Below are 20514 nucleotides of genomic sequence, written 5' to 3'. Positions count from 1 at the left end.
ATGGCAGAATTTCATTCTGTTTTCTGGCTGAATAATATTCCATCGTCATATGTACACTTTCTTTATCCATTCATTTGGTGATGTGTTCCTTGGTTGATTCCATATTTTGCCTATTGTGAATAGTGCTGCTATAAGCACAATGGTGCAGATATCTCTTTGATACAACATGTTCACATTTTCGGGTATATACCTTGTAGCCAAGTGCTGGATCATATGGCAAGGCTATTTCTAGCTTTTAGAGAAATCTCCGTGTTGTTTTCCACAGTGGCTGCACTAATTTATATTCCCACCAGTAGTGTATGAGTTCCCCCTTCTCCACATCCTCACAATCCTTTGTCTCTATGTCTCTTGGATAATAGCCATACTGACAGAGATTAGGTATATCTTGCAGTTTGCTTTTGCATTTCCCTAAAAGCTAGTGATGTTGAATTTTTTTCAAATATTTGTTGGCCAATTGTATTTCTTTTGAGAACTCTGTACTGAAGTCTCTTGCCCATTTCTTAACTGAATTATTACTTTTTTGTTGTTGCTGCTGTTTCTGAATTTTTTGAGCTGCTGATATATTCTAGATATTAATCTTTTGTCTGATAGGTAACTTGCAAATATTTTTCCCATTCTATTGGGTGTCTTTTCACGCTACTCACTGTTTACTTTTCTATGCAGAAGCTTCTGAGTTTGATATAATCCCTTTTTTCTAGGTTTTCTTCTGTTTTTTCATTTTTTGTTTTTGCCTATGCTTTGGGAATCTTATACATGAAGTCATAATCTACATAAATGTCTTGTAGCACTTTCAACTGAATTTTCTTCCAGCAATTTCATACGCTCAGGTCTTAAATGTAGGTCTTTGATTCATCTTGAGTTGATTTTTGTATACAATGAGAAATACGGATCTAATTTAATTCTTCCACATATATACATTCAGTTTTGCCAGCACAATTTTTTGAAGAGATCATCTTTTTTCCAGTGTATAGTCTGGCCACTTTTATCAAAAATCATTTGGTCATATATACTTAGATTAATTGTTGGGCTCTTTATTCTGTTCCATTGATTTATATGTCACTTTTTATGCCAGTACCAAGATGCTTTAATTACTATATCATACTGATTGAGGAAAAGCTGAAAGCATTTCCCCTCAGATTTGGAACAAGACAAGAATGTTCATTTTCACAACTCTTTTTCAGTATAGTACTGGAAGTATTAGCAAGAGCAGTTATGGAGGAGAAAGAAATAAAGGACATCAAAATTGGAAAGGAAGAAATAAAAACATTCAAGTTTACAGATTTCATGACGTTATACATGGCAAAAACCTAAACATTCCACCAAAAAGCTGCTAGAACTGATAAACCAGTCCAGGTGGAGGATTAGCCTAGTGAGCCGTGGCGCCGGCCTAGAATTTCTTAAAGAGAAGCTCTAGTGGTAAAATTCTCCTTAGCTTTTGCTTTCCTGAGAATGTCTAAATTTCTCCCCTGCTTTTGGAGGACAGTTTTGATGGATATGGGATTCTTGGTTGACAGTTGTTTATTATTATTATTATTATTATTATTAGTTTTAGTTTTATGTCCCTTTGAATATATCAGCCCACTGCCTGATGGCCATCATGGTTTCTGATGAGAAATCTGCCAGTTGTTGGGGGATATGTTGTATGTGATTATTTGCTTCTATCTCAAGTTGTCAGGGTTCTCTGTTTCAAAATGAGATTACACTGTCCTGATGTGGGTGTCTGCCGCTCCCTTGCCCACAAAGGAACGGCACTGTTCACAGCTTATCGGTCTTCAGTAGACTTTTAATGAGAAAATAACAGTGACAGAGAAAGAATGAAGGGAGGAGAGTGGACAGGAAAGCCCCCTCCTTCCTCAGCACACAGCTTATATGCAAAATCTGGCCAATTGCAAGTGGGCTCAAGTCCATGCATGGAACACTCCAATCCGCTGTCTGTTCACGCAGTGTGCACACGTCCTCGGGCCAATCAGATGAGGTGTCACGCAGCAGGCAGGCTCACCGCGCGGTCCTCGGTGCCATCTTGTTGTTTACAACATTCTCAACTCCTCTGGAAAGTCCCGACTGTGGGAAAGTATTGCCCTAACCGAAACTAGCAACATCCACCTTGTGATAAAGACACAGCAACAGCTATCAGACTGACCTTGACGTGGGGGCTCCATGGCTGCGCATCCCATGGAGCCCCACAGGTGTCTTTGAGCTTGTCAGGTGTCTTGATGTTTCTCTAGTTATTCCTTCAGACTCCCAGGATGCTTTTGTTGGTCCACTTGATGTTGTCCCAGCAAGTCTCTTAGGTTCTATTCACTTTGCTTCAACCTGTTTCCTTTACATTTGAAGTTGGTGGTTATCTTCTCTCCAAGTTCACTGATCGTTTATTCTGCCAGCTCTGATCCATCTTTGAATCCCTCTAATGAATTGTTCATTTTAGTTATTGTACTTTTCAGCTTCAAAGGTAGCTCTCAGCCTTTTGTACTATTTTCTGAATTGTTTATTGATATATTTTTTTTGACAGGCAGAGTGGACTATGAGAGAGAGAGACAGAGAGAAAGGTCTTCCTTTGCCGTTGGTTCACCCTCCAATGGCCGCTGCGGCCGGCACGCTGATCCGAAGGCAGGAGCCAGGTGCTTATCCTGGTCTCCCATGGGGTGCAGGGCCCAAGCACTTGGGCCATCCTCCACTGCACTCCCAGGCCACAGCAGAGAGCTGGCCTGGAAGAGGGGCAACCGGGAAAGAATCTGGCGTCCCGACCGGGACTAGAACCTGGTGTGCCGGCGCCACAGGCAGAGGATTAGCCTAGTGAGCCACGGCGCCAGCCTGTTTATTGATATTGGTATTTTTGTTCACATATCATTTTCTTGATTTTCTCTGCATATTCCTTTAGTTCTCAGAATATCTTTAAGACAGTTATTTAAAAGTCTTTGTCTAGTATGTTTGGCACTAGATCTTTTTTAGGGTCTGTTTCTGTTTGCTTTATGTATGTGTGTGTACATTGGTGTTATATATAAATTATTATATATATTTTGTTTTTATATTAATACTATATATCTATGTATCTATCTATCTATGTATATTAAGGGACCATATTTTCCTGCTTCTTTGATGCATCATGATTTGTGCTGGGTTAAATGATGTAGTAACTCTGGAACTCAGATGATCTCCCTTCTCCAGGGCTTGCTTCATCTTCCCCCATCTACCTGCTCCTGTCAAATGTGTGCAAGCTACTTCAGGAACGCAGTGCAGTTGCTTGCCATGGGACTGACTGTGAAGCATGGGCAGCTGCTACCATGCTAAGAGCTGAAACTATCCACAGCTCACCATCCAAACCTGCTGCAGGAGACTCCTGAGTGCCAAAACAGATCCATCAGATTCCTCCAGTATAAATGATGTGTAAGTAGGCAGAGATTTCTCTTGTTCTTCCTACTCTGCTGTCTTCCCAAAATCCTCTGTCCCATTGATTTTTCTAACATTTCAATTTGATATATTTTCAGCCTTACAGCAAAGCTACAATAGTATGAGAAACTCCCCCCATACTGTCTTAATTCATTTTTGCTCATATAACAGAATATCTGAGCCTGGATAATTTATTTGAAATATTTGCTTCTCAGGGCTGCACTGTGGCATAGCAGGTAAAGCTGCCGCCTGCAGTGCTGGCATCCCATATGGGGTGCCAGTTCAAGTCCCGGCTGCTCCACTTCAGATCCAGCTCTCTGCTATGGCCTGGGAAAACAGTGGAAGATGGCCCAAGTCCTTGGGCCCTGTACCCACATGGGAGACCCTGAAGAAGCTCCTGGCTCCTGGTTTCAGATCAGCCCAGCTCTGGCCATTGTGGCCAACTGGGGAATGAACCAGTGCATGGAAGAACTTTCTCTTTCTCTATCTCTGTCTCTGCCTCTCTGTAACTCTGCCTTTCAAATAAATACTGGGGTACCCCAGAGATTGGCATTGGCATCTGGTGGGGGCCTTCTTATGGCATGGTGACATGGCAGAGAGCATTCCATGGTGACAGGGCTACTAATGCCATCATGGAGCCTCACGCTCCTGATCTCATTAATCTCAAACACCTTCCTAAAGTGCCAATTCTAACTGCCATTAACATATAAAATTGGAGATTAAATATCGAACATGTGAATTTTAGGGGATACGCATAAATCATAGCATGCATTTTGTTTGGATTCATCAATTGTTTATATTTGCATTTTATGTATTACCTCCCCACATATGTTATATTTTATGAATATTTTGAAAGTGAATCAGGGATACAATGGCTTCAACATTTTAGGATATACTCATATTTCCTGTGAAAAAGAACACTCTTTTATAAAACCTCAGGACATGGATCAAAATCAGAAATTTAACGTTGGGGCCAACATTGTGGTGCAGCAAGTAAAGTCACCAACTATGACAATGGCATCCCATATGGGTGCCAGTTTGAGTCTCGGCTGCTCCACTTCCAGTCCAGCTCCCTGCTAATGGCCTGGGGAAAGCAGCAGAAGATGGTCCAAGGGCTTGGGCCTCTGTACCAACATGGGAGCCTGCAAGAATCTCCCAGCTTTGGTCTAGCCTGGCCCTGGCTGTGTGGCTCTCTGGTGAGTTAACCGGTGCATGGAAGATCTCTCTTTGTCTCTGTCTCTCTCCATCTCTCTGTCTCTGTGTGGAACTCTGGCATTCAAATAAGTAAATAAATATTTTTAAAAAGAAATTTAACATTGATAAATTGGTATTCTTGTTTTAATTTTATTTACTTATTTGGAAGGCAAAGTGGTAGAAAGATCTTTCATCTGTTGTGCCTGCAACAGCCTGGACTGAGCCAGGTTGAAGCCAAGAGCCAGGAACTCCATCCAATTCTGTGTGAGTAGCAGGAACCCAAGCACTTGGGCCGTCCTCTGCTGCCTCCCAGAACATACATTTGCAAGAAATGGCTGGAAACAGAAGTGGGACTTGAAGCCAGGACTCCAATATGAAATGTGGGCATTCCAAGTGGTGGCTTAACCCATTGTGCCACAAACACCGACTCTGATAAAATGGCTTCCTAATCCAAAATTTACACTGACATTTCATCAATTGAATAATATTTGTCTTTGCAGCAATTTCTTCCACATTTAAGCATCCAGTACAGAATCATGCAGAGCACTTTATTTATTTATTTATTTATTTATTTATTGACAGGCAGAGCGGACAGTGAGAGAGAGAGACAGAGAGAAAGGTCTTCCTTTGCCGTAGGTTCACCCTCCAATGGCCGCCACGGCCGGCGCGCTGTGGCTGGTGCACTGCGCTGATCCAAAGGCAGGAGCCAGGTACTTATCCTGGTCTCCCATGGGGTGCAGGGCCCAAGCACTTGGGCCATCCTCCACTGCACTTCCCTGGCCACAGCAGAGAGCTGGCCTGGAAGAGGGGCAATTGGGACAGAATCCGGCACCCCGACCGGGACTAGAACCTGGAGTGCCGGCGCCTCAAGGCGGAGGATTAGCCTAGTGAGCCGTGGCACCGGCCACATGCAGAGCATTTTAACATGCAAGATTGCTATGATTTCTTTATGAATTAACCTGTTTAAATTAGGTAACATCCCTTGTGAATGTGTGTGTGTGTGTATAAATTGATTGGTTTTCAAAGATTTTTATGTATTTTGGATACAAATTCTTTGGCAGAAATGTGTAGTAAAATTTTTTTCTGGTGTGCGGCATGATATATTTTTTTCAAGATTTATTTTATTTATTTGAAAGACAGAGTTATAAAGAGGTAGAGACATAGAGAGAGGGGGCGGGGAGAGAAAGGGAGAGAGAGAGAGACCTTCCATCCTTTGGTTCACTCTCCAAATAGCCACAATAGCTGGAGCTGAGCTGATCCAAAGCCAGGAGCCAGGAGCTTTTTCCAGGTCTCCCACTCCACTACCTTCCCAGGTACATTAGCAGGGAACAGGATTGGAAATAGAGCAGCTGGGACTTGAACCAGTGCTCATGTGGGATGCCTGTGCTGCAGGCCGGGGCTTTAACCAACTGTTCCACAGCACTGGCCTGATATTTATTTTTAATTTTGACGAAGTCCAATTTAACATTATTTTTATTCTATCATTTTTACTTGCTATATCTTGATAAACTTCTGCCTATCTCCATGTGTTGAACATATTCTCTTATTTTTCTTTTAGCAACTTTATGAGTAAAAATTCTATAGGTATAGATTTTTAGCTTATATTGAAATCTACAATTCATCTCAAACTATTTTTGAAGGTGTTAAAGCTTAATTTTTCATAGGAATACACATATATTTAATAAAGCAATGTTCATGAAAACTTTATGGAAAATGGAATGAAAAGGTAAGTGGATTTAGGTGCTAAAGAATTTGAAATCCATGCATAGTTTTTCCATAATATACATTTTACATAAACTTTCTGAAGATTCTTTATAAATATCAACAGTATTTGTTAAAAAGCATTTTCTTAGCCTATTGGATTCCTTTGGCTCTTTGGTGAAAATGAGATGACCATAAAAATTTGGGTCTATTTCTGTGTTCTCTCTTCTTTTATAATTATCTATTGATTTCTAGTCTCTCTTTATGCCAGTATTGCAGTCTTTTTTAAGATTTATTTATTTGAAAGGTAGCATGACAGAGAGAGATGGGGACACAGAGAGATCTTTCGTATGCTGGTTCATTCCCCAGATGGTTACAGCAGCCTGGATAGGCCAGCCCACAGCCAGGAGCCTGAAACTCCACTCAGATCTTTCACATGGGTGGTAGAGGCCCAAGTACTCGGGTCATCTTCTCCTGCCTTCCCAGGCACGTTGGTGGGAGATGGAATTGGAAGCAGAGCAGCTGAAACTCAAGCTGGCAAAATGATAGGGGAATCCTAGGTTGCCAGCGCTGTGCCAAAAGGCTGGCCCCACAGTATTGAGTCTTTTTTTTTTTTTTTTGACAGGCAGAGTGGACAGTGAGAGAGACAGAGAGAAAGGCCTTCCTTTTTGCTCTTGGTTCACTCTCCAGTGGTCGCCACGGCCAGCGCGCTGCAGCCGGCGCATTGCGCTGATCCAAAGCCAGGAGCCAGGTACTTATCCTGGTCTCCCATGTGGGCCATCCTCCACTGCACTCCCGGGCCATAGCAGAGAGCTGGCCTGGAAGAGGGGCAACTGGGACAGAATCCGGCGCCCTGACCGGGACTAGAACCCGGTGTACTGGCGCCGCAAGGCAGAGGATTAGCCTATTGAGCCACGGCGCCGGCCAGTATTGAGTCTTGATTACAATTCTTCCAGTAAGATTTATTCAGAAACATTAAGTCCTCCAACCCTATCCTGCCCTTTCAATCTGGTGTTGGGTATTCTAAATCCTTTGCTTTTTTCATGTAAATTTTACAGAGTGCTTATCAGTCCACCAAGCCCAGGGCAGACATGGCTGAACGTTTTCTTGTCTGCTCCAACCCTCGCTTCACTGAAGCAGAGACAAAAGCCCTGGGAGAGATGTTGGGATTGAGATGTGAGTCAGTCAACCCTGAGGCTTAGCTCTGGGTTGTCCTGCGTAGCTGTACACAGGCAGGCTGGCTTTGGTGACACGAGCCCTGCCCCTGAAAGTGAAGTGGGGGCATAGGGGCAGGCACCACAGATTCTCCCTGCATCCCCTGTGCATGGAAGCCCCAGCCCCAGAACACCTGCCTCGGTTGCTACTCAGCCATTCCCAGGGTCTCTGCATTCCTGGGGCAGGTGTTTGCCCTGAACAGCTTCATCCTGTGGCAAGAGGGAAAGGTGGTGGCTGGTGGGAGGACAGGTCCCAGCAAGAGCGGGAAGGAGTCGGCACCACCTGGCCACAGCGGGGTGCGCTGGCTGTGAGGTCCCAGTCTGCATCCTGCTCACCCTCTCCATCTCCCTTCCACCACCCTCCTCCACCTCTGCCTCCCCCCTTGTGTGAGGGGGAATGCAGCCAGGGCCCATGCGCTGAGCCTCCCTCTCTCACCTCCTCCTCCCGGCACCCTCCTGGCCCTGCCGCCAGGCTCCTGTAGTCTGCCTAGTGGGTGGGAGCCCCTGCAGACAGGGTTGTGGCTTAGGTGGCTCCGTTCACCCAGAATGCACACTTGGTGCTTTGGTGAAGGACCTGGAGCTGGTGCTCAGTGTTACTGCATGAACGGATGAACAAGTGAATGAAAGTGAAGGAGTGAACAGACATAACCCCATGCCTGCTGGATCCCCTGAAAGATGGCAGGGTGGTGGTGGTGGTGCAGGCATGGAACCCCACAGCCCTGTGCTTGCTGGATCCCCTGAAAGATGGCAGGGTGGTGGTGGGGCAGGCATGGAACCCCACAGCCCCGTGCCTGTTGGATCCCCTGAAAGACGGCAGAGTGGTGGTGGTGCAGACATGGAACCCCACAGCCCCGTGCCTGCTGGATCCCCTGAAAGATGGCAGGGTGGTGGTGGTGCAGACATAGAACCCCACAGCCCCGTGCTTGCTGGATTCCCTGAAAGATGGCAGGGTGGTGGTGGTGCAGGCATGGAACCCAGAACGGGAGGTGGAGTCAGTTGCTGGCTAACTGCAGGCTGGGGCTGCCCTCCCATGCCAGGCCTTAGGCTGCTCACCTGCCCAGGGAGGATGTGCTACAGCTTAGAGCCCTTGTGCGTGCTTCACTGTACCTGGGAACCAGCCCCCTGCAGCTGATGGGGGGAGAGGAGGGGCTGGGGGACTGGGTCCAGAAGGGTGCACAGTGCTGTGTGCCTGGAGGGCCCACCACACCCCAGATCCCAAGTCCTCGGCATGCTGCGCCCCTTCCCCGGATGGAATCGGCCAGCCAAGCTGGGCCTCAGCCCTGTGGTCACAGCAGCAGCTGTGAAAGCATCCGCGCAGTGCCCGCACCTGGCTGGCTGGCTGACACCTGAGGCCACCTGCTGGGCTGGACCTAGGACCTCTCACTAGGCTGGGGCCCAGGACACAGATTACCCTGGGCCCCCAAGATGCCTGCCCTTTTGTTCCCTGGATTCCCAGAGGGGGCTGGATGGACAGACATGTGGTCCTGGTTATAAGGAACCCCCCATAACCCTGAATCCATCGTCCACACCCATAGGGGACTGCATCTCCACTAAAGTATCTCCAGACTCCCGGCTCCCCACCCACCCAGCCTTCCATGCTGGGGCACCTCCACCGAGACCAGAGGGGAAACCTGGCCCCAGCTGGAGCCCTCGTGGAAGTGCTGTGTGACCTGGGAAAGCCAGAGCTGCCCACTCCCCATCTTCCTTGGGGAATTGGCTCTCATGGCCATCCTTCTGTCCACCAAAAACACTTTAGAAGGTGCGCCAAGCTCCTGGTACACAGCAAGCATTTAATCAGTGTCAGGTGATGTCACAGTGGGCTTCTAGTGCCTCTCATGGGCAGTGGGCGGAGGGCGGAGAACTCCAGCAACTTCCAGGCCACTCAGCAGAGCTGCTCCCTGTTCCTGCTCAGACAGATATGCGGGAATCCCTCCGGCAGCTCTCCTTGGCTGTGGCCCAGGGTGCCAGGCCTGTGCCTCCACCCCCACCCCACCGAGGCAAAAGGGCAGAGGAGGAAGGATGGCCCCAGTGTCCTGGCCCCTTGGGGGCATGGGCACAAGCTCACTCCCCCAGTCTGATGTGGGGGGCGGAGGGAGGCAGAGCCTGAGGGTGGCTTAGAGCCCCAGAGTAGGTTGGTCAGTGCTGCCCCTCTTTCCTGCCCTCTCCCCTCTGCAGCCTAACTCTCCAGCAGGGAGACAGAGGCCTGGGCAGCCAGGTGAGGTTCTGCCCCCGCATCTAGGCTGTGGGCCAAGTGCAATCGGCTTCCTTGTCTTCCCCAGCTTCTGTCTCTCGTCCACCCACAAGGTGGTTCTTCAGGGAGAAGCTGCCAGCCCTGCCCTTACCAGGTGCGTGCAATCTTACTCTCGGGGAGCAGAGGTCTTGGGGCCAGGCCCAGGCTGGAAGCCTGGCTCTGCCCTTCCCAGCCGTGGGACTCCGCTGTGCCTCTGTGTCCCCGCCTGTGACATGGGTGCCTCCCAGGCCAGCTGTGAGGACCAGGGACGTTGATGTCAGCAGAGCTGGGCACAGAGGGCGCACCTGGCCCTCTGAAAACAGCAACCTGGGGAACGGGAGCCAGGTGTTTTTGATTAAGAACTTGGACTGCATGCAAGGTGCAGGGATCTGGCTGGGAGGAAGACGCAGCAGCGCCAGGTCCCAGGGCTCACTCTGCTTAGCACCCTGAGGGGGACGCCTGCTTAGTCCAATCCCTCTGATTGCAAGCAGCTCTCCTGCCACAGCTGCTTGTAATCAAGCTGTCGAGGCCATGGGAAGGTGAGCACCTTTTCCCTCCAGCCCGAGAGTTAGGGCTCTGCTGACACCCAGCCTGGGGGCAGAAAGGCCAGGAGGGGTCCACAGGGCCGGCCCCCAGGGCCTCCAGGCTCCCCAGCCCCCCAGTGCTGCAAACACATCCAGTACCCAACCCAGGCAGTGACCTGAGCCAGCCGCTGGCCTCAAGCGGCCGAGCTGGAAACTTGCGGAAACTCCCCCGGCGGCGGGGGTGGGGGGAGCCAGGTAACTTGGGGTCGGAGGTGTTCTGGAGGTAATTAGACCCGGCCTCTGGAGCCAGCTGTGTAGCTGACCATCATCCCTGGCTGCTTGTGTGTCAGCTTTCTCACCTGCAGAGTGGAAGCCATCCCCGCAGCAGCAAGGACCCCACAGGGCAGTCGTGAGGGCAAAGGAGAGGGGCATGCCCAGGAACTGCTGTCCAGAGGGAGAGGCCTGCCAGCGGCCGGCAGCACAGAGGAGCTGGGTGCCCAGGCAGTGACCTCATGGAGGCCAAAATCAACAGCAGGGTTTTTGTTGTCATTTAAGATTCATTTATTTCAAAGGCACAGGGAGGGAGAGAGATCTTCCATCCATTGGTTCACTCCCCAAATGGCCGCAATGGCCAGCGCTGGACCAGGCCGGAGCCAGGAGCTAGCTGGGTCACCTTTCACTGTTTTCCCAGGCCATTGGTAGGGAACTGGATCAGAAGTGGATCGACAGGGACTCAAACCAGTGTCCGTATGGGATGCTGGTGTCGCAGGTGGGGGCTACAGCTGCTATGCTGCAGCACCTCGGCTGACAGCTCTGCCCCTGACTCATGCCCATGACCCCTCTGTCTGATCTGCCAGCACTCTGTGCTCTCTTACTCTGTGCCCACAGCTTGCACTGAAGCCTGCACCAAGTGTGCCTAGGACAGTGCCAGGGGTGCCATAGGAGCTCTCAGGGCTCTTGGGCAAGTGCACCCCAGAAGTCGGGAAGTAAGGACCCCAGTTGCAGGTTGCAGAGCTGATGGGCAATCCTGGGAGGCCTCTGTGCCACCCTCAGAGGTCCCAGCAGATTTGAGTCCCTGGTGCCACAGTGGCAACCTTGGCCACGACCCTTGTATCAGCTGCCCTCCTTCCTCATCTCACACTTCCTGCCCTCTCTGGCCACCACCTTTCACACAAAGCAAGTCCTGGCCTCCCATTCTGATGTCAGGGGCCTGAGCTGGGCTCAGGGCTCTGAGTTCCAGGCCTGGCCCTGCCTCCTCCACACAGAGTGACCTTGCACGGGTCCATGTTCCTGCCCCTCCACACAGTGACCTTGCATGGGTCCATGTGTCTGCCCCTCCACACAGAGTGACCTTGCACGGGTTTGTGTGCCTGCCCCTCCACACAGAGTGACCTTGCACGGGTCCATGTGCCTGCCCCTCCACACAGTGACCTTGCACAGGTTTGTGTGCCTGCCCCTCCACACAGAGTGACCTTGCACGGGTCCGTGTGCCTGCCCCTCCACACAGAGTGACCTTGCATGGGTCCATGTGCCTGCCCCTCCACACATAGTGACCTTGCACAGGTCCATGTGCCTGCCCCTCCACACAGAGCGACCTTGCACAGGTCCATGTGTCTGCCCCTCCACACATAGTGACCTTGCACGGGTCCACGTGCCTGCCCCTCTGGGCCCTGGGTCCTTCATGTGCTCTGGCATAGCTGGGGCTCTGTGACTGGGGCACAGGTGATGAGGGATGGTGTGTGGACATTGCTTGGGTGAGCCTCACCTCCCCTGACCTCAGCCACACCCCTCCCTCCTGCTCCGTGACCCCCCCTCTCCTGCCTTCTTCCCCAGAGGGGCCCAGGAGTGTGTGTCCACATGCATGTGCATTGGATGCCAAGTGCACACGTGCACATGCTTTGCTCACCTTCCAGGCTGCAGCCAGATGTGGCCAGGGGCCTCTCGTGTAATGCAGACACAGTGACACAGGGGCACAGGGACACCAGGGGCCTGGGGCCTGCAGGGAGCAACCCAGGCCACGTTTCCCTCCCAGAGAGGCTCACAGACAATCTCAGGCACGTGATGCATGGAGGAAGACAGGAAGTCAGATCCTGGAAGTGATTGGCAGACACCTCCTCTGGTGTCAGCCCACCTTAGAGACCAGGGGTGGGGTGCAGGGGAGGGGCTCAGAGAGACCCCAGAGTTCAAATCCAGCCTTGTGAAAGGGCCTTGATGTCTCTGATCTCGGTGCCCTCAGATGTAGAACAGGACCTGTGCTTCCTCCCTCCTGGGGCTCTGTGGGGCATCAGGCTGCCAGGTGCACGGTGCTTTCAGTCCAGGGCTGGGCACACAGGGAGGGCTTCTAGATATGACTCAGGATGACAGCTGGGGTGACAAGGTTCTGTCCCCTTGGTGGCACTGATCACTCTCTGCCCTGGTTCTGAGGTGGAAGACAGCCTTCCTGGGGGCTTCTTCCTCACTTGGGGGCTGCCATCACTCATGGTGCATGCCCCATGCATGTGTGTCGGGTGCCCAGGTGTATGAGCTGGGATGTGTGAGCTCACAGGTGCACAGCTGTGGGGGCTGGCGGGCTCTCGCACCCTCCGAGCCTCTCCTAGATCAGAGAAGCGTGCAGCTCTGAGTGTGGAGCAACTGCTGAAGGCACCTGCACTCCTCCCTGTGGGTCCTTCATAAACCAGGAGTCTCACTGTTTGGGGACAGGATTTTGTAAAGGCAAAATTGGTCATCCAGAGTTTCTTAAAATACTTCTTAAAGGTTTGTTTTATTTATTTGAAAGGCAGAATGAGAGAGAGATTGATTCAATCCACTGGTTTACTCCCCAAATGGCTGCAACAGCCAAAGCTGGGCCAGGCTGAAGCCAGGAGCCAGGAGCTTCTTCCAGGTCTTCCACCTGGGTGCAGGGGTCCAAGGTCTTGGACCATATTCTACTGCTTTTCCAGGCACATAAGCAGGGAGCTGGATTGGAAGTGGAACAGCTGGGACTTGATCTGGTGCCCAAATGGGATACTGGCATCACAGGCAGCGGGTTAACCTGTTGTGTCACAGCAAGAGATTCTAAAAATTAAAAACAAATCAGTGCCGTGAAAAAAAAAAAATGTTTTACTGAAATCACTGCTGTGTTTTAAAAATTGTGTGTTCTTATATTTTGTATTTTCCTAGTATAAAATCCAAGTTATGTTTTAATTTTTTAGTGGTATTTTCACTTTGACGCTACATTGAATGTTAATGCTAATTGTATTTTTTTTCTTTTAGGAATGACACGAATTTATTGCTCAAAATTGAAAATAGTCATCTATCTTTTAAACAAATTTAAATTGAGGACTTCTATGTGAACAAAAGCATTTTAAATACCTAGAAATAGGTTCTGTTAATAATGCACTAGATATTATTGCTCAATTTTACTGCACATTACATTTTTGGTTGAGGCTTATTTGATCAGCTATCATGCAGAAAAATAAATTATCAATATGAATTTAAGAAAAGTAGTAAGATGTTTGTTTTCCAAACATTAGATGAGAATTGATACAGTTCACAGCTTAAGGTTCAGGAAATTTTATTCAGCTACTGTATAAAAATCATGATTAAAATCACACATGCACACTAACAGCTATTAAATGTAGTCAAATATCTCTGTTGGTACATTTAAAATAAGAACAGGTATCAACTACTTTTTCTACTTATTTGACAGGTAGAGTTAGACAGTGAGAGAGAGAGAAAGGTCTTCCTTCCATTGGTTCACCCACAAAATGGCCACTACGGCCAGCACTGCACCAATCCGAAGTCAGGAGCCAGGTGCTTCCTCTTGGTCTCCCATGCGGGTGCAGGTGCCCAATCACTTGGGCCATCCTCCACTGCCCTCCTGGGCCACAGCAGAGAGCTGGACTGGAAGAGGAGCAACCAGGACTAGAATCCGGTGGCCATATGGGATGCCAGCACCGCAGGCAGAGGATTAACCAAGTGAGCCACAGCGCCGGCCCAATCAACTACTTTTTTTTAATTGATATCAACTGTCACTCTCTTTGGCCGCCTGAAAAGGCAGTCTTCACATAATTCCTAAAAACATTAAATAATAGAAATCTTAAGTATAGATGTATATTTGGTTATGTCAATAATATTCACATAATTAGCACATAATCAACATTTTATCATTTTAAATATGGAAAAACTAGGGAGAAAACCAGTTTCTAAATAAAGCTAGAAAACATCTTTGCTATGCTTCTTTTTTTTTTTTTTTTGACAGGCAGAGTGGACAGTGAGAGAGAGAGACAGAGAGAAAGGTCTTCCTTTGCTGTTGGTTCACCCTCCAATGGCCGCCACGGCCGGCGTGCTGCAGCTGCCGCGCTGTAGCCGGCGCACCACGCTGATCCAAAGGCAGGAGCCAGGTGCTTCTCCTGGTCTCCCATGGGGTGCAGGGCCTAAGCACTTGGGCCATCCTCCACTGCACTCCCAGGCCACAGCAGAGAGCTAGCCTGGAAGAGGGGCAACCGGGACAGAATCCAGCACCCCGACCGGGACTAGAACCCAGGGTGCTGGTGCCACAAGGCGGAGGATTAGCCTATTGAACCACGGCGCTGGCCTTGCTATGCTTCTTAAATTCCTTCAGTCAAGCATCATGGTAATTGTTTGATGGTCTGTAAACATTCTCACTCATCTACACTGTTTCCTGAGGTGACCCAGGAGCTCACTGTTATGCTATTGTTATGCTAGTGGCCTCACAATTTAATATCCTTACAAATATGCATTGGGAATAATCAAAATTTAAAAAAACTAATGTAGGCCAATGTGTAATTCAGCATACTTTCTCTATTACAAAACAATGTTTAGGATATTTTTTGGGTATCAAAGCCAAATTTATCCATTTTCAGAAGAAAAAACTTGTAGTCCTAGGCCATAAAAAATTTCAGCATTAATTCACTTAAGACTAAGGAAATGAAAATAAATGTGTCTTACTTGCATGTACCTTCTGGAATAATGCCTAAAATCTATGTAGGTCATTCCATTTTACAGAATGTTAAAAGGCAGTACAGTAACTGGCCCATGGTAGGTCTGACAAGAAACAGATGACTAGTCAATGAGAAGTGCATGTTTCTTAGTACCTTTTCCATGAGAAAAATGAGGTGATTTAATATTTACATTTGTTGGAGAGGACTGTGGTTGCTATTACAAAAATAGCTGAATTGAATGAAGAAATTTATTAATACTTCTAAAAAAATTCACTGCTCCAACTGTGGTACTTCAATGTTAATTGGTTATACTTAAAAAGAAAATACTGCAAGGTACTTATATAAGATACAACCTGACTTAGCAGATTAATTTATAAAAATATATTCTTCCATTATCTCATGGCTTAAAAAATCAAGAAAAGCATTATATCTTAAAAAGAGAATTCATGCAATGATTTTTAAGCACTATATTTGGTATACCATTACCACCTTAATCACAATTCCATCCATCCCTATATCAAAAGGCAGCACTGGTAACCTTGATTGTGTCATATACACTAACATTTTAAAAAGGGCCAATCTTGGTTAAATATTTCCACACATTATCTACACCCACTATTCTTATCCTTTCTTCTCCAGAGGAGAGCATCCTGGACCCAGGCCCTCATCTGGTGTTTGCCTGTAGTTCATTCTTGGGAAAGAATGATCAAAATGACTGAATTACAGTTAATGTTTTGATTCAAGAATATGGCAGTGAAGAAGCCATTGTTTTTGAAAATTAGACTTAATAGTATTTTTCATGCTAAATTCCAAAAGCTTAATAATTTGTTATCTAGAGGAAAAAACCATCATCTTTTTCATATTATTTAAAAAGAAAACAAGAAAGGTCAACTTTATGCCCCATGAAAATAAAAATAAACTCACATGAACTTATTAATGATGCTTACTGAAGACAATAAAAGTGACTTCAAAATTCCAAAAACCATTTTTAACATATACTGAAATACAGAGGTAGAAAGTGTATTTATTATATTTCCCTGTTAAGTCTAATAATATAATTCTCTATCACTTACAAATATAATTTGCTTTATATGTCAAACTATCCTACAGTTCCATATGGATTATCTACTTTTATTTACCAATTCTGCATTTTACAGTACCTACAATTATATTTTGATTCTGGACAACCACTTGCAAATTATTCCTAACTCCACCATGAATAGGTTGCAAATGGTATGTTGATGAAATGTTTTCAGCAGCTTTCTAGGTCTCAAAGCAAGAGGCCAATCAATAGATTATTGGTAAATCCACACTACTTAAATTACAGTGATGCCTTTTTATGTGGCTGAATCATACAAGATGACAAGAGAGCTATGCTGTATTAGGCATTACTCCGTTATCACAGCAGTGTTTCTTATGTAGCAATACACCTATACCACTGGATAGCCCTGAGATGATTTTAGAGGGGGTGTGAGCTGGATGAACAATGTTTCATAGTTACATGTTTTAATGTGAAATGTGATTGCTCAATAAAAAAAAAAGCTAGGGCTAAAAAGGTGAAAAGATTTTAAAAATAATAAGTAAACAATGGCATAGGATATACACATATATATGAGATCAGGAAGGTGTAGCACATTGAGGAAGCATTGTCTTCAGGAATGATTTGACTCTGACTGCCTGTATTAACGAGCCACATGGTGAAGGGTTTTCCTCTTCTGTAAATTCTGAGTTGCTTATTTGAGACTGCAAATCTGAAAGCACTGAGTACATTGAACTTACTTTAAAAGGGCTTCCCACAATGGTGAGGAAGTTCGGAAGCATATGAGGGTCATGCCATTCCTACAGGAGAAAGAGGACTACAAAGGCACATTACATATGTTGGTGGTGTTGCAGCATTCAAATAAAAGTAATCTAAATATTACCATTGGCAAGTAATTAATCTCATAATAGTCTTTCATAAAAAAGAAGGTAATCTTGTGCATTAGGTGCTCTTGATTCTGGAACCGCCTGCACATAAGTGTCACTAACATGGACCCACTGGCCCACTGATTCATTGTCAGGTTCTTTCTCACCAGGCCCAGTCTTCTTTCCAGTGAGATATTCTGATAACTTCCTGGAGGGTGTTCTTGCTTTCACATAAGCCGAGTAGTGCCCTCCTCTCGTGGAGCCACTGAGACTACAGAGAACTTCATCACCCACACTTACATCCTTACAAGTAGCAGAACAGAATGGTGCTAAATCAAGCATAAGTGGAAAACCTACATGTCTGTTGACTTTAGGAAGACTCAAGCCAGCCTGGTGGAATCTTCAGATGGAGAATTGGGATAGGAGGAACGGCAGAAAGAGCAATTGCTTCCTGGCATTAGCATGAACCCCTCTGCTTTCTTCTCCGCAGAACTGATTTCCTTTGGATACTCCTGCTTCTTCTCAGTACAGTTCTCACACAGAAGCTTGTTGTTCCCCATAAGTAATTCCACAGACGTAAACTGGTAGCGACAGGACTGAACTGAACAGTCTTTGGAAGTAGTGATGTAGCTCTGAGAGAGGGTCTGAAAAGCATGCTGGGGACTGCGAGGCCTCATATGCTCCTCCCCTGCAAAACCTAACTTATTTGGAATTCTAAGTGGCTGCTTTTCTCTGTCAAAATCTCCATCTCCAATTTCAGGGCTGCTCAAAGTTCAGAAATGGCGTTAGCCACTCCCTCTTCACTATGGTCGGTCTCCTTAGCGGATGGCAGTGTCCCCTCTGTGTGTGCGCAGGGTCTGCCGCGGGACCTGCACTGCCCCGCCTGCTTAGAAGTGCTTTCGACTCGGAGGCCTCACTGTGGGCCTCAACACTGCTCTCAGAACCGCTGGCTTCTTTTCCGCTGCCGTCGCTGGGGCTTTCGCTGGGACCCATTGCGCCGGCAGACACTGAAGGAGAGCCATCCATGCCCAAGTCCGCATTTTCCTGGTACGTGAAAATGGTTTTTCTCCTGCGGGTGAGAGTTTTCTTTCACGTTTTCTGTCATGAATTTGCTGATTCTTATCTTTAGAAGGACAGTGTTTCTTGGCAGGTCTGGGTTGGTGAGTATTTCCGTGGTAACCGTGCCACTGTACTGATCATGATCTCTTCCTGTGAACTTCTGTGTTGACTCAGTCTTCCCACAGCACAGGCTTTGAGACCCTTTCTTCTATTATAGGAAGGGAAATACCAATGAAAGGATCTTCCGTGGTGGAGATAGTTGCACATTCTTCCACATTACTGTGCTAGTCAGTTCACCAATAAAGATCCGATCTAGGAAGTTCATTTTCACACCTTTTCCATCTGCTTTGACCTTTTCCTAGTTGCATCAGCAGCAGCTTTAGTAGTTGGGTTGTTAAATGCCTTTAGAACACTAGCTTGTATTCTCTTCGTTTCTTCTGTCCTCACTACATCCCGCAGGTAATGGAGAAGCTCCTGACTGTCCTGTGGTTGGAAATCTTTAAATCGAGGTGCCTTCTGGCAAAGCTGATTGAAAAGAACTTCTGGAGAAAGTGGTCCTTTTTCAGTCTCCCTCATGCTGTGCAGAAACAGGAACAAGGCTGAGGTCAGTGGGCCAGGGCTTGGAAGTTCCACCACCAGTGGGTCCAGCTGAGAGTCTGAGGAAGGAAAAATCTTGAATTTTGTACCGTTTTCTTTCATCTCATTCATAAGTTCAGTCAGGATATAAGTCTGTGACAAGTTCTGAATGACCGCATTAAAAAAGCAAGTATTTCCTAAATTCTTAATTCCTTTTACAGATGGTCCACTGCTACCTTTTCTTCCTTTCTTTATTTCACTCGCTTCACATTTTTCTTCACAAAGTTTCATGAGCCTAGAAACTGCACTTGTTTGTGTTTTAGAAACATGTTTCTGAAGAGAATCAATGGATGATGATTGCGAATCAAAGGATGATGTCCAGTTATATCCATTTTGTTCCAACTGATTTCATTTTTTTACTACTGTGTAGTATTCCATGGTATATATACCCCATAATTTATCTGGTCTTCAGTTGATGGGCATTTGGATTGATTAGATATCTTAGCTGTTGTGATTTGAGCTGCAATAAACATGGAGTACAGATAACTCTTGCATGTGCAAATTTCATTTCCACTGGGCAAAATCCCAGGAGTGGAGTGGCTGGGTTATATGGTAGTTCTATATTCAGATTTCTGAAGTATCTCCAACTGTCTTCCACAGTGGCTGTACCAGTTTACATTCCCACCAACAGTGAGTTGGGGTACCTTTTTATGCACATTCTTGCCAGGATTTATTGTTTGTTGATTTCTATATGAAAGACATTCAAATGGGGTGAGGTGAAACTTCAATGTGGTTTTAATTTGTATTTCCATGATAGGTAGTGGTCCTGAGGATTTTTTCAGGTGTCTGTTGGCCATTTGGATTTCCTGTTTTGAAAAATAAAATAACTGTTTAAGTCCTTTGCCTATCTCTTAACTGGGTTGTTTCTTTTATTGTTGCTTAGGTTCTTCAGTTCTTTGTATATTCTGGTTATTAATCCTTTATCAGTGGCATAGTTTGCAAATAATTTCTCCCATTCTTTGGTGGCCTCTTCACTTTGCTGAGTGCTTCCTTTGCAGTGCAGAAGCTAATAATCCCACTAGCCAATTTTGGCTTTGATTCTCTGGGCATCTGGGGTCTTTTCCAAGAACTCTTTGTCTATGCCAGTTGAAGAGACTATCCTTGCTCCAGGGATTGATTTTAGCTCCTTTGTCAAAGATAAATTGGTTGTAGATACATGGATATATTTCTGGAATTTCTATTCTGTTTCATTGGTCTGTCCATCTGTTTTCCCGCCAGTACCTGGATGTTTTGATGATACATGTCCTGCAGTAAATCTTGAAATCTGGCATTGTGATGCATCTGACTTTGTTTTTGTTGTGTAAGATTGTTTTAGCTATTCACATCTCTTGTGTTTCCATATGGATTTCAGTGTCATTTTCTCTATGTCTGAGAAGAATGTCCTTGGTAGTTTTATTGGTATAACATTAAATCTGTAAATTGCTTTTGGCAGTATGGTCATTTTGATGATATTGATTCTTCCATTCCATGAACAGGGACAAATCTTGCATGTATTGTGTCGTCTTCTATTCTTTTTTAATCATTTGTAATCCCCATGATAGAGAGCTTTGAAATCCCTCTTTTAAATTATCTATTGTGATAATCATATGGTTTTTGCTTTTCAGTTTGTGAATATGATGTATCACATTGATTTGCAAATAGTGAACCTTTTCTGCATTCCTGTGATAAATCCCACTTTATCTGGGAGAATGATCTTTCTGATGTGTTGTTGGATTCAATTG

The 20514-nt window shown here is 46.3% G+C and overlaps 1 pseudogene; it reads right to left on the bottom strand.

The window, feature by feature from the left end:
* Nucleotides 1-16662: 16662 nt before the first annotated feature.
* LOC138847878 (ubiquitin carboxyl-terminal hydrolase 45 pseudogene) lies at nucleotides 16663-19141 on the bottom strand (annotated as a pseudogene).
* Nucleotides 19142-20514: the final 1373 nt, after the last annotated feature.

This window comes from Oryctolagus cuniculus (assembly GCF_964237555.1).
Source record: "Oryctolagus cuniculus chromosome 17 unlocalized genomic scaffold, mOryCun1.1 SUPER_17_unloc_2, whole genome shotgun sequence".
In the NCBI taxonomy this organism is placed as follows: domain Eukaryota; kingdom Metazoa; phylum Chordata; class Mammalia; order Lagomorpha; family Leporidae; genus Oryctolagus; species Oryctolagus cuniculus.
The sequence above is the reverse complement of the archived record's forward strand: the minus strand, read 5'-3'. Positions and strand labels throughout refer to the sequence as shown.